Source organism: Prionailurus viverrinus, chromosome B1 (assembly GCF_022837055.1).
Source record: "Prionailurus viverrinus isolate Anna chromosome B1, UM_Priviv_1.0, whole genome shotgun sequence".
NCBI classification, from domain to species: Eukaryota; Metazoa; Chordata; class Mammalia; order Carnivora; family Felidae; genus Prionailurus; species Prionailurus viverrinus.
The window spans coordinates 198,448,262-198,462,988 of record NC_062564.1 but is presented as its reverse complement, the minus strand read 5'-3'; the positions used below and the strand labels follow the sequence as shown (position 1 = coordinate 198,462,988).

Genomic DNA, 14,727 nt, shown 5'->3' with positions numbered 1-14,727 from the left:
TGCTGCAATTGTAATTATGCCCATTTTGCAGATGCGGAGACGGAGGCTTAGCGATGAGAAGGAACTGGCCTCTCCCGCTGTTCTGCGGCGAAGAAGCACCCGTTGCTTTGTGGCTGAGAAGCAGCAAAGTGGATTCTAACTAGATCCCTGGCTGGGTAAGCCTGGGCGCTAACTGTTGTGCTGTTTCGCCTATTTTCTGGCGCGCGCTGCAGGTAAATAAACACTGCTAGTGAGCAGCTCAGGTTAAATGAAGACTTAGTAATGTTCTATGAAACAGAAACGAATGACCTGGCCATGGGCAGTATCTCACTACTGAGGAAACCATAAGACCGCTTTGAAAAGTCCACGTGCAAGGGAAGCCTTGTTAATTTCGCTCCCCACCAGGTTATTACCTAAAATGGAAACACAGCATTTTCACTGCCATCCTCAAGAGCAACCTACTCCAGCAGTCTTCAGGGAGCTTTCTGACTCAATTTATCACCTGAGGTCATCTGCTGGGAGGAGCGAGTCTGGAAGACCCTGTAACAGTTTTATTAGCTTTGGATTCGGCGGAAGGGGGAGCAGTGGCAAGTGCGGGTTTTCAAAGCCCAAAGTTTCCTTCAGTGGCGTCAGCGGAGCCCTTGTCTGGGCCTTGTCTTTGCAACCCCAGCCCTGCGGGAATGTGCTCGGTGCAATATTTGACTGTATCCTGGTGGCCTCACGGGGTTGAAACCCCGTCTTCCAGAAGTTGTTGGGAATAATCTGGTGCACGCTGTCACCACTTGGGAGAGAATCTGTCTCACTTATTAAATGCCCTGAGAGATCTGGTTAGAGCCACAATTCTTTTGCTTCTGTGAGCAAACAAACAAGCTTGCCTTGGATTGATCCGCTGCTTAGCTCACCAGAGAAAACAACCCCTCCTTTTCTCCTTGGACCACACCCTGGTCCAAGGTCAAGATTACATCACCTTCAATATTACTGTTCTCCCCTCTCTAACTTCTTAGGATTCTAGGACTTTCACCAAAATAATCTCTCAGAACAGTCCCCACGAGAATAGGAACGTTTAATAAAATACAGTTCTCCCAGTCAAATTTGTATTTCATAAAACAATGGATAATTTTTTAATACTTAGTATCTGGGATACACCTGTACCAAAACATGACAGGTTGTTCAAACTGAAATTTAACTGGAGGTCCTATATTTTTACTTGTAAAATCTGGCAACTCTACACAAGAAGAATATAGGTTTTCTGGAGATTCTGCTAGGCATTTTCTAATGGCAATCTCCTGTAATTCTCATTAGAACGTTAACAAAACAGAGGCCCAGAAAACTGTATTTCTCAGGATGACGGTCGGTGAGGGGGACATCAGCCATTCAAACAGATGTGACTTCAAAGGCCACGGGCTCTCCACCACAACAGTAACTCCAAAATCTAATCCCAGAAATCTGTCACTGTCACCTTCTGCCTCCTTCCGATCCTGGATGCTGGGGAAAAAAATACCTGGTCTAAGACATAATTTAAATAAAGTGCCAGCAAGTTTTCCGAAGGAGACGCCCAGTCCGTGCTCACTCCTCGCCACTCAAGTATTTATTTTTCTGAGCACAGCAAGGCAAGCATGCTTTTCATTTCAGCTGCATCCGCAATCACCTTTCTCCCGCTGTATTTAACTGCTGATACAGGAGTCTGATTGACTCTCCTAAACTAAGGAGTGGAGACATTTACATGAAACAGCTTACTGCGCGTGTACCTAATCGGCAGGAATTCTAGGGGAAATTCAACAAGACACAAAATGCATCTCGGAAAGTGCTGAAATGGAAGTTCTTGACAAATAAAAGGAGATGCGAATGTTTTAAATCTAAATATATTTCTTCCTTTAAAGAAAATGCGGGCTCCTCGGTCCTCCAGGGATTTAAGGAGTCTCCACCTTGGGCCATCTGCTCACTGCAGGTGGGAAATCATGGCTGCAAATCTGGGATCTGCCTCCCTCGTTCTGGGGATCTAAGAAAAGTTGCCTCAATTCCAGACCTCAGTTTCCTTAAATATAAAAAAAAAAAAAAAAATGAAGATGCTAAGAGCTCTCCAGCTCCCTTGAAGGGCTGGGTGCAGGAAAAACAACAACAACCAAAAAACAAAAAACAAAGGAGAATATGGGTATTATCACTCTACATAGAAGTAAGGAATTATCAGTGTCATGATTTTCTTTTTTTTTCCCCCATTTTTTTATTCTTTTTAAATCTTTTTTTTCATTCTTTGCATGCCAGAATGCTTTGGAACAGCCCAGATCTGTTCAGCAAAGGGTTCCTGTTAACCCGCTAGTTACTCACCTGGGGCTGACCACATTAAGAATCCCTAACTTGGACAAATGACTCAACGAGGGCTTGGGGGTCTATACAAAGGGTGACTCCGTTTTGTCATCCTTCTTTGGCTTTTCTCTCCATGCCTCTCTCTCTTTCCTTAAATATTTCTTCCCCAAGAAGCCTTCCCTAGTTCCCCCGGAAAGAAATGTTGCCTCTTGTTTCTTTTCTGAGCAACCACTTGGAACCAGTAACACTGTTCTAGGAGCTGGTGGGAGAAACATGTCTGCATGCCAGATGTCTGCCCCCCTGGGGCACATGTTCTGATGGGGAGTCACAGAATAAAGCAAGAGAGCCTGAGAAGTTAACACGATGACTCCAGATAAACATTATTGCTACAAAATCATGCTATGAGAGAAAAGGACTGCAATGAAAGAAATCAACACACTGACTGGAGGGAGGTATTCTCCAGGAAAGGTGTGTCAAGGGCCCAGGCAAAGCCCCAAACACTATGCATTTACCCTCCTGTGTAAAAACATGCTAATTGATCTGACTGCCATACTTACTCTAAGTTCCTTAAGAGTAAGATCTATTTTTTAATCTTCTACACTACAGTCAACATCAAAGCCCAGGGTAAATTTGGCAGAGTACGTATCAGAGTTTCAAAGGGCACAAGTACCTTTCACACATAGAAACAATTTTTAGAATACCTCATTTTGCGGGCACCTGAGTGGCTCAGTTCAGCGCGCAGAGCCTGCCTCTTTTCTTCTGTTCCCTTCTCTCTCTCCCTTCCCGGCTCATGCTCTCTCTCTGCATCCTCTGTTCCCTTCTCTCTCTGCCCCTCCCTTGCCCATGCTCTCTCGCTCAAAAAGAAACATTAAACAAAATTAAAATACTTCGGTTTTGTGATACAAAATGAACTTTCAGAAGGACACAAAATGTCATTGCCAGGTAAAGAAATTAAAGGTTCAAAAAAATCTTCACTGATGGTGGGGTCCTGGCTTCCACCAGGCAGAGAAGCAGAGACAGAAAGGGTTCCTAGCACAGATCAGATGCTTGATTACAAAGGTACTGCATGCCAGAGTTCCAAGTGCCAAATGTCAATAGTTAAGGCGGACGTCCCACAATGCTTGCTCACTTTAGTTACCTACTCTTCTGTGATCATTTATTAATGTCTTCCACGCTGGTCTCCAATTTCCTTGAGGACTAGTCCTTGATGGGTTTTGTTCATTAATGGATTCCAGCACTTACTCCAGTGTCTGGCACCCGATAGACACTCAACAAATGGACTCAATAGTCGATTTCATTAAAATTAACAGTATAGTCTGGGGCGCCTGGGTGGCTCAGTTGGTTAAGCGTCTGACTTCTGCTCAGGTCACGATCTTAAGTTCCGGCCCCAAGTCAGGCTCTGTGCTGACAGCTCAGACCCTGGAGCCTGCTTCGGATTCTGTGTCTCCCAATCTCTATCTGCCCCTCCCCTGCTCTCTCTCTCTCTCTCTCTCTCAAAAATAAACATTATTATTATTTAAAGAGTACAGTCTGTTATCAGGGGTTTACCTACAACAGCAACTCCGAGAATACGATCAAGGGTCTAAACTCCCACACCAACAATCTTTTATGTCAGATTATGACATTTCACTTTGATTACACTGAGTCAGAGACTGAACTTTGAGATCCCTGGCTACTGGCCTAAGGTATTAGCCTAGCACTCTGGCTTTTCATATGGCCTTCTCCTGATTTCTCCTTAGCATATCACTATCCAAAGGAGGACAGATTATCATCCATCTTGCTTTAATCTGTCCTGTCCCCTGGAAGGTAAGTACAAGGTCAAGGATTTCCACCTGTGTTATTCCCTCCTGCGCCACCAGTGAGTAGTGCAATCCTCGGTCCATGGCTGGAAGTCAGTACACGTGTGTTAAAGGTCTAAATGTGATCGTTGTAACTGCCTCTTAGGACAGGGAACAGGAACTACCAAGCAAACGCTCCATGAACATGAAGGGTAACTCACTGGAATGCTGTCTACACAGCACGCCCGATAACACCTTTGCTTCGACATTCTGGGTAACTGATTGTACATAGTCTCATAATCCAACCGATTTCTTCTCTCTGCCCAGAAACCAGAGGCCATACACTGGAGGCCTGTGTGACAGACAGAAAGTCTACTTACAGAAGTGCTCTGTTTGGCCCACATGGTATTATTTTTTTAAAAAATCGACTCAACTGCGGGTACTTAAAACTCAGTAGATTCCTTGCAAAATGGTGAGCTTACAGCTCTTGGAAAAAAAAAAAAAAATCAGATGTGGCTGGACAGGGCCAGAGGTCCTGGCCACCCCGATGTTGGGGCTGAGCTCCAGTGCCCAAACCCCACACTTCTCAACCAGGCACCCAGGCACCGGCTAAGGCCTGTTTCACTCAGGCTGGTACTGGCCTGGCCTCGGAAGGCATTTGAATGTACGACCCCTGCTGGAAAGCTACCAAAAAGCAGGCAACATGGAGGGAAAAAAAAAAAAAAAAAAAAAAAAAGTAAAGAAAAGATGCCAACTGGGATCTATTTCCATTATGTTCAAGCTATTCCTCGGAAGAATAATGTATTCATTTTTCTAGAACTCTGGTGGTACCACATAACCATTGACAAACTATGGCCCAGTAAATATTATTCTAACGGCCTGAAAAAGCTATGAGCTTAATTCCCTGTGGGGAGAGGAAGCTGAGAAAGCTTCATGCCGGAGGCAGGCCTGAAGACGGATCGGGAGAGGCTGCACAAGAGCCGGTTACGATTGCGGCTAACTCAGAAAAAGGAGCTTCCTTGAAGACTAAGGGTTACCTCCAGGAATTGATGAGAAGCTGAGAAGCTAAAAAGCCAGGCTTGGAAAAAGAGAAGGAAGGAAACCTGGGTGCCAGGGAACATGTCAGGGTCATGCCATGGGAACAGCACCTCTGGGAAATCCTGAAATCTCCCGCTGCTGCTGACGCCACTTGATTCATGACTCACGGTGGTAAATGAACACTTAGCTGTCCTGACGTCCCTTAGCAAGTCCCTCAAGATGCCAGGTCCCAGGTGGGATCCTCCAATCGAGCCTCCGTTCAGGGCCCAGAGAGATGGACAAGGAGAAAGAGTGCCCCACCTCCCACTGAAAAGTGCCTCCAGGGGCACCTTCCAAAATGCAAAAGTCCACTGTGGGGTAGGAGGATCTTAGGTGGTGATGGGAGGGATGGGGCAATACGATCAGTGCAGCGGCACAGGATGAGAACAGACAGACCCGAACTCCAATCTGGAATCTTCTGTACCTTCAAGAAAACCAGTTAACTTTTCTTCTGATCTACACATTCCAAATCTCTAAAATAGAAATCATGCCATCTGTCTGTGAACAACACAGGGTTGCTGTGGAGATTCCATCCAATCGTTCATTCAAAACTACTTGTGGAGCCATTTATTAAGTGACCAGGCACTTAGCTAGGTCCCGGGGACAAATCTGGAACACCCACAATGCAACAGAGACCCAGTGCTTTATGCTGATGACAGATTTAGACAAGGGAGACCCAGCTCCGGTCCTGAAATTGATCATGTATTTTACTCTGCCCCAACTGATGCACTCATCTACAACTTTTCTCCTTTTCTGATTAATCAATTTCAGCTCCCATCCTCGAAATATACATACATACATACATAGGTTAAGATACAAAATCCATTAAGTTAACTCTTAAAAAATACTCTAAAAATTTTAACTCTGACCCTGAAAACAAGAAACTAACGGTTCTGAGGAGCAGGGAGGCCTGGTGCTGACGAATTTGAGGTGATCACAAGGAGATACCAGCCCATTATATGAAATCCTCTCCCCCATTTAACCTTTAGCATATGTAATTGACACAGACATTAGCAATCTGTAATTAACATTAAAACAGACCAAATGAAATTTGCAGGAAATACATGGTGAGTAGCCCTGAACATTTTTCACCCTGTTTCACAATTGCCAAATGCTCTGCACATACGTTTTCTCACTTTCTCATAAAAAATCTTTCAGCCTCTTATTTTTCAGAGGAAGAATTCAAGGCTCCGAGGGAAAGCTAATTTGCTTAGGGCCTGGGGCAAGAGGCGGCCTGCAAATCCCACTAGCACACTCACGGCTCTCCCCACTTAGAAAAGGGCAGCTTCAGTAGGAAGCACTGGTTCATTGGTGGAGTCCAAAGAAGATACACCAAAATCACAGAGGACAACTTGGTCTATTCCAACGCCCACTGAAAAGTTACTGCATTTGCTACATAGCAGCTAGAGCATTACAACTCTCCAGCTTTGTCTTCACCCCTCCAAGACTGTCTCTCAGAACAGGGATCCTGGCTTAGAGACATGCCCCGGAGCCTGCTGTCTGAGCCCTGACCCTGGGACAGGCTCACCTACAGGATATCAATACGTTGTAGTGTTCTTCTCTACAGTCTCTAGGCTCAACAGAGAGAACACGACTCACGACTCAGTACTTAAGGTGGGTGTGTGTTACCCTGGGTAGATGCCCTGGCAGGGGAAAGGCAGTGTGCACGGATCAAGCAATTCTACATCAGCCTGTCCGTACTTCCAGCCCCTTCCGGTCACTATCAGATGGTAATTCAAGGTAAGAAAAGCTTCCACATTGCTTTTCCCTTCAAAGAGCTCTCTCGGGGCTTTTCCAGTAAGGAACTTTCTTCTTTTGACAATGAAAGCACAAGCCTCAACTGTATTGGGGAGTCCAAGCAAAGGGTTCCTAAGCATCTACACAGTGCAAAGCACTGCTTTGGACTGGAGGACTTGTGGCCTCATACTAGGGGTACCAACAACAGAGCTTCGAGCCCTGGGATTTTCCCAATCCCATTTGCAAGTTCAAGGTACCACTTTCTCATCAGCTTCCCAAGCAAACAAAACAAAACAAAACAAAACAAAAAACCAAGCCTCTCATTTTAAAGCTACAGTGCACCATACACCAGGCAGCTTGGGCCAATCCTCACTCAATGCTGCTGTCCTAATTAACTGCGAGGACTTAGGAATGCTTAGTCACGAAGTTGTGAATCCCAGATCCCCATCAACAGGGGCTGAGAGTTAGAGGGACCCACTGGAGCCCAGAAAGGATCCTTGAGAAGCTGATCCTTCTCTTCTAGCTCTGGGGAAAACCTTATGTAACACAATGGTCCATTTGAAGATGTTACTTCTGCAATCTTATGGAAGTAAAAGAATGTAAGCCCTGGAAATGCAAAGAATAACGCGAGGATTTGCAGTTGAAGCGTCCATCTCCCGGAATTTCACGAGGTCAGGCTTTTCTAGTTGCACCCAATCTTGCTGAAAACAAGAGTATTTCCAAACGCCAAAGGATGGGCTTTCTAAACACAGGGAGACAGAAGTTAGGTTATGTCCCTTCCTCCCCCACCCCGTTTTAAGACGGAATTCCTGGAATTAACCCTTGAGTGGAAGTTGGTAATTGCCTTTCAATGAAATTGGGTGAGATGTGGCTGCAAAGCGAGAACGCAAGAGTTAGGACCCAAAGGATCCTGCGTGCGCCCGGGCTGCAGCCACGAAAGCCAGCCAAACGACGGCGCCCGGACGCAGGGACTCCTCCCGGGACCGGCTCCCGTGGCGGGCGGCGGGCGGCGCAGCCGAGCCGGTGGTGCCCGGGTTCCGAGAGCTCTGGCTGCGGAAGGAGGAGCGGATACTCTCCATCCTCACTTGGCTGTTCCTCGCGGCTGCTCCCTACCAGCAGGGTACCGCTTCTGGGCGCGCAGTGCGAAGAGAATGGATTTGGAGTCGCCTCCCCAGAATCCCCCCAAAAGCACCTTCCTGCAAGTAGTGGCTAAAAATAGCCGGCGGATAACGCTGGGGGAGGAGCGAGACGCGCGCAAGGCAAGGCGAAGCGAGGCAAGGCTACGTCTTGTCCTGCACAGTGGAGGGCGGAGGAGAGATGCAACCCAGCTCCCGAGAGAGGGGCCTGGGCGCACGAAGAAGCGGGGACGCCCGCCAGCGAAGGGGGTGAAATGGAAGACGCACAGCGCCGGCAAACAACCGCGCAGCCAAGCGCACCCCCCACCCCGAGCCTTGCAACCCCGCTCCAGATCCCGCCCGCTTCTCCATCCTATGCCCGGCTCTGGAAGCCGGCCCTCCGGCTCCCGGGACAGGCTGGGGCCAGAAGGGGGAGCAGCGCGCAGTCCGCCGGCTGGCTCAGAGAGCGCACCTGGAGATGTCAGGCTCGCCTAGTTGTGCCCCCGGTTCCGAGAGGGGGTCTTGTGCTCTCCCATCGCGGGTGGGCGCCCCGCCTCCCCCCACTCTCATCTGCCACCACCACCCAAGGTGGTTCTCGAAATAGAAACAGAAGCAGGAAAAAAAATCGGTGAAAAGTACTATGAAAAAGCAGGACGGTGTAGAACTGGCATTCGGGAAAGAGATTACCTATGGTCCATCGCCTTAATCTCTCTCCGCCGGAACATCCCCGCCCCTTGGGAGATGTCCCGTGTCTCCTCCACTCCATCCAAATGCAAAGGCAAGGCAGACCTAGGTTTCCCCACCCGGGGTGCTCTCTCCACCGACTGACTTTTGCTGACTGTATCCCTGCCCCAGTTCCCGGCCAGAGTGGTACCCGGGCTTTGCTGCGCGCTGCGCTCCGGCCGCCCCGAGCCGTCCCAGGGAGATGAGCTGGGCAGGAACTAGCCCCCTGGCTCTGCTGGGGGAGGATCCAATCCACAAAGTCAAAAACCCGAAAACCTGCCCATAAGGAAAAAAAAAAAAAAAAGTCCCTCGGGATTTGCAGAGCTGAGAGGGCAAGGCAGGAGGTAAGAAGGATGAGAAAACCCCGGATCTCTCCTTCCCTGTTCCCCCAAATCCACTCCACTTGCTCCAGCCTCGACTCACCTTGGGCTCTGCGCTCGCCCTTAATCCGGGACGCCGGTGAGGGCACCCCGACGGCCCCAAGTCTTGCCACTCCCCAGCCTGGGAGGCCCCCGCCACAGGCGCGCGGCACTCACCTGAGCTGCGCCGCGGTCCAGCCGGTCCGGCGCCCGAAGTCGGCTCTCGGGCTGGGCCATGGGCAGCGCCGCGGAGCACCGGCGGCCGGCGGAGCGAGCCGGGAGGGAGGGGGGCGCCTCGGGGCAGGCGGACGAGGCTGGGGCGCAGGCACCCACGGAGATCCAGCAGACACGGCGGCTGGTAGCTGCCGGCGCGCCGGGGACTTTGCAGGCGGGAGGCTCGGCGATCAGTCCCGCGGAGGGGAGGAGCGGGAGGAGGAGCAGGAGCAGGAGGAGGGGACGGAGGAGGCCGGGCCCTGAGGGAGAGCGCGTTGGGCAGAGGAGGATCGCGAGCGCCCACTGCTGCCCGGCCCGCTCCGGTGCTGCCCCGAGTCGGGCCCGCTCCGAGCGGCCGCGCCGGGTTCTCGCCTCCCGCCGACCGGCAGCGGACAAGTGCATCAGGCCCCGCGGCGTGGCGGCTCCTCGGGTTTCAGTCCAGAGGGAGGGGACCCGCGCGGCCCGGAGGGTGGGGTCGGCTGTGGATTGGGTGACGCTGCCTGCGCCGCAAACCTGGGACGTCCCGTCCACGCCCTCTCCCCCGCTGGGAAAGGCTAGGTCCGAACTCCAGCCTCCCTCCCCCCTTTTCCTGCACCCTCCAGCTCGGCACGGTCCCGGGGTCGGCGCCCCTCCCACGTGCGTCTGCACCCCCAGTTTCCTCCCTGGCAGGTGACCCACCTTAGGCCCCGCTTGCGCCGCCCTGGAGGCGGAGGGGGCCCTCCCCGGGAGCTCGCACCGCCTCCCGGCCGGGACGCCAGCGACCCGGGAGCCCCAGCCGGCGCGGGAATCCGCGCCCGGAGCCGGCTCGGTTGCGCGTCCGGGAGTGGATGCGGATTTCCCGGGAGAGCGCGGCGAATTCACCTCTGCTTTTGCTGGCACCCCAGGGTTGCAAAAGTCTGCTCGGAAATCAAGCAGGGATTCTCTGTCCCCTCCCCAGATCCAGTAGCTGGAGGTTTGGGGTGAGAATTCCACCAGCATCTCAGTAGTTCAACTTCGGAGTTACGGTTTCGAGGGGTGTGGGGCTGGGGTCCCCTTGCGGAGGCTGGATCGCCTCCCTGCCCCGCTTACCAGAGCCAAAGTAAGCTGCCCTCAGCGACAGGTCGGCAGACAAACGTGCTGGTAAGCAGGAAGGGAGGCGCAAAGAAACACGCCAAATGCACCTCCAGGTAATTAATTCTCAGTGAGATTTCAGCACATCTTCCGTCTGGTAAATATTGGAAGATAAATATGTGGAAGAATTCGACTTTGTCATTCAAGTTTGAAAAAACAATCTTTCCTTAATTTTACTTAGTTTAGAAATACTTGCCCATTGAAGGAACGGTTGCCGGGGGAAATAGACCCCTTTACTCGAGGAAGGTTACCTATTTGCCCCCTTAGAAAGCCAGGCGATGACCACGAGCATTTTCTATCTGATACAGCCAGTAGCATCTGGGAGCCAAGACCAGAGACTTGTTTTGGAAAACAAGCTTTTAGGGGTTTTTGTGACCCTGGCTATTTCTCTGAGCCACACTAATGCTGATATAGGTATTTTGGGTAATATATGCATGTATAGATGAATTTTTAAGTCATTTTAAAGCCCTACTTTGAAAAGCCTCAGCATTTAAATTTACATTAGCTTTAAAAGAACTGCTTCTGCCCCCCCCACCCCCCATTCTATGAAGCCGTGTGAAATAGTATATGAGGTGGTACAGGTCAAACGGTCATCTGAGATAACCCCTTGCCAACATCCTTTAGCTCCTACCAGCAGCTAAAGCCAAGTGCAGATCAGGGGTTCTTTCAAAACAGGGGGCAGCTTTGATGTTCTGTGTTGGTACGATTACTTTTTTTCCTTGAGAGTTCAAATTGCTTGCATGCGTAGTTGGGAATCTCGCCTCTCATTTGCAAGATGCCCAGGGAGGCTGCCAGTCATTCCATTTAGCACCCTGGGAGCCAGAGGGCAGGTTCACTGATCCCCTTAGTTCCCCACTACAAGTCCTGAAAAGGAACAAGAACCTTAGGCCCCAGCCCCGAGTCTCTTCTAGAAGCTTCACTTCTTGGAGGAAGCAACTCCAAGTAGATCTGGCAAGTGACAAGAATTTGAGGACTGAGGATTAAGTGTCTCTGACTTCGGCTCAGGTCATGATCTCGTGGTAAGTGGGCTCGAGTCCCGCGTCGGGCTCTGGGCTGACAGCTCAGAGCCTGGAGCCCGCTTCCGATTCTGTGTCTCCCTCTCTCTCTCTCCCTCCCCCACTTGCACTCTGTCTCTCTCTCGTAAATAAATACAACATTAAAAAAAAAATTTGAGGACTGAATTTTCAGCTTCTCTCATTTAAACAAAAAATCAGTCAATGTGAATTAAAAATGATCTACGTTCTTATGTTTAGATAAATAAGAAAGTGTTATTGGCCTTTTTGTTCTTTGTTAGCTTTAGGTCTCTGCCAAGACATTTGTCATTTCTCTTAAACAGCCTCGTCTGACCTCTTCTGGGCATGAGTTAGGTTTCCTATTCAGGCATTTATGTATCACCAGGACTCAGCTCAGCTTTAAGAACACAAATATTGTATTGAAAATATCTGCGTAGAGATTTGTCTTCCCCACTAGACTAGAAATGCTTTGAGTTGTGGGAACCATTACGGGAACCACAGGGAACTCTGTGTTCGGTCTCCAGAACCTTGCCTGAGCCAGGGAGTGGCAGAGAGAGAGGGAGAGAGAGAGAGAATCCCAAGCAGGTTCCATGCTGTCCACCTGGAGCCTGAGTCTGAGCACAATCTCCCCAACCCAGAGATCATGACCTGAGCCGAAATCAAGAGTGGGATGCTTAACCGACTGAGCCACCCAGGCGCCCCATGAAATTTAACTTTTAATTGTTCGTTAATTAATTTAGAAGTCTAGGTCCCACAAAGGTCAAAGTTGTAATTCAACCCTGTAACCACACATGCCAAGAATAAATTTGGTGTCATAAGGGGATAAAAGTCTGGCTTTCAGAAAAGCATAAAATAATCCGTTAATCATGGACGAGTCGATTGTTTGTAGGGACGCACGTCAAGTTGGGAGTTGGACACTGTGGTTGGGGGAGGTACCTGATGGGTGGGGTGAGTTGGGAGGAATTGCGATCCTACATGTTTTCTGGATATGACCCTCATTTTCTCTCTCTAGAGCCAACTGCGCCAGCTAATTAGCAAATCAAAAGAAATGGAAACAATCCTAGACCTGAGCACAATCAAATTAGCGGAGTTATTTGAGGATACCATTTTCACACAGTGTAATCATGTTCTCTTTGTTTCGGTCAAATGAGCGAAAATCATCTTTCACACCCAGTGCCCTCCCCTCTGCCCAGCTTTCTGGATGGTGCATTTGCCTATCTGTTCTCATCAGTTTTACACACGATCTTTTCTATAAAGGCAAGAACGCACAAGGTACGATTAGACGGTATCCACCAAGCTTCCCATACAACAAGGACCTTTTAAAAATACATCTGACTTTTCGGGTGATTCAGCAGTAAGAGCCATTAGTGCACCATCTAAATCAGGACTTGGAAAGTTTATTAAAATTGGATTTTTAACCTGATCCCAATTTCCTCTGCTTATAAAGAATCCCATTGGACTCCTTAATATTCATGCTATTAACCTGAAAGATTCAAGCTGTCATTATGGGAGGAAAGACTATACAGGGTACGTAGCCCCACAGGCTGGAGTTCTAGATAAAATCACATTGAGCCCAGGCAGGTGGAGGGACTATGGATCCTGAACGTCCTCAGGAGAAGCAAGCTCTCCCTTTTTCTCTCTCCTCTTCTCCCCTTCTCCCAACCGCCCTTTTCCATGACACATGAAAACAAACAGAATTCACAAAAGCAAACCTAACCAAACCATTTAATTACAGAGAGCACTGGGCGAGGAGTCTAGTCCTTACTGGAAGGGTAGCTGCCTCAGAGAAATCACCTCTACCTCCGGGACCCTAATGACTCCCACTCATGTCATGGCTGTAAATCCGTGTCCCTCTGCTTTTGCCATAGGAGGAAATCACAGTTTTTGAGACGGTTGGTACAAGGACAAAATGTGCACGTCCTGTCATTCGTGTTGCACGGTACCTGGCCCCAAAGCCTTGAAAAAAAAATCCCAGCCGGTGTTATTACTGATTGTTGGTTGAACCCGTGGCGCGTTTGCTTTTGTCTCCATTTTTCTCCCTTTGTCTTCTGCAGAACGTGATTTATCTTCCTTCGCTTCTGCAGAACATAGTTTACAACTTAACTGATGCCAGTGAGTTTCGGTGAAGTCGGGGGTCAGTGCTGTGTCTCCTGGAGATAAGATTTTCTGCTCCCTTAGGACAGAGGTGGGGTCTTGACTATCTACTTCTTGCTGAGCACCTGGCATGGTGTTGCACACATACTAGGTGCTCAACAAAGCCTCTTGTATCTTACGATATTGACAGCTTACAGATCACCTATCAAGACCCTCTCATTCTGCAGCTGACGACACCGAAGCTGACGGCTCGGAGCCTGGAACCTGCTACGGATTCTTTGTCTCCCTCTCTCTCTGCCCCTCCCCGGCTCACGCTGTGTCTCCTCTGGCTCAAAAATAAATAAACATTAAAAATAAATTTTAAAAACACAACATTTTTGAGAGGCCCTGAAAGTACCTGGGGCTCCTATGAATCCCGTTGGATAAACAACTGCAGACAACAGATTGCGTTTATTTCTGAACCTGTGTCCAACTTTGCCCCAAATCACGCACATCAGTGCTGCAGAAATTACAATATTGCAGGCCTGAAGGGGTCCCCTTGTTCAGATTATCAGACCCTGCTGAGCGCTGGGATGCCTTCGGGGCAGCGGGAAATTGTGGCGCTCCCTTGGATTTTAGGTTTGCTGGGACCAAAGCTGACCGATGCTTTGATGAGCAGGTCTTTGCTGGTTTTCCCTTTTAAAGGCCTTGTTTGAGGATACTGGAGAGTTCAACTCTTGGAAAAAAATAAATAAATAAAGCTCTTTCCCTTTCTCTCCAGCCCCATCGGTTGAGTTGAAACAACTACTGAGTACTGGGTACATCCCATATTGCAGCCCTGGGGTAGGGATGTTTGTGGAGAAGAATAAAATCGAATCCCTTACCTGAAGGTGCGCACAGACACGCGTGAGCAGAAAAATAACAATTCGGTCGGATCATTCTCATGAGCTCCTGGTGCTCTGAACACCGGAAAGCTCCAAGGAGAGTTTGGACTGTGACCATCATCCTCTCACATCCTAACGGAGTCCGCTTGAAGCAGCCCGTATTTCTAGCAGCTCTGTCCTCTGGAAACACCCTCTGACGCTCTCCAGTGTGGCCCCTATTGTCCCTGAAAATGACCCTGTTGCCTTCTCTTCCCTAAGCCTTGTTTCTATTCCATATTTAAAACAGAGGCAAAGATAAGCGTTGCTTGAAAGATCCTAGAGTTCCCTTCCCCCAGATTTTTGGCACACTGTTCTTACGAAAA

The 14,727-nt window shown here is 49.3% G+C and overlaps 1 protein-coding gene across 3 annotated transcripts in view; it reads right to left on the bottom strand.

The window, feature by feature from the left end:
- HS3ST1 (heparan sulfate-glucosamine 3-sulfotransferase 1) overlaps nucleotides 1–9,676 on the bottom strand; it is a 33,134-nt gene extending 23,458 nt beyond the window's left edge. For 2 of the 3 annotated variants that reach the window (XM_047857241.1, XM_047857242.1), the window contains exon 1: nucleotides 9,250–9,676. The gene's annotated coding sequence lies outside the window, so the exon portion shown is untranslated. The other variant, XM_047857243.1, reaches the window with a different exon arrangement.
- Nucleotides 9,677–14,727: the final 5,051 nt, after the last annotated feature.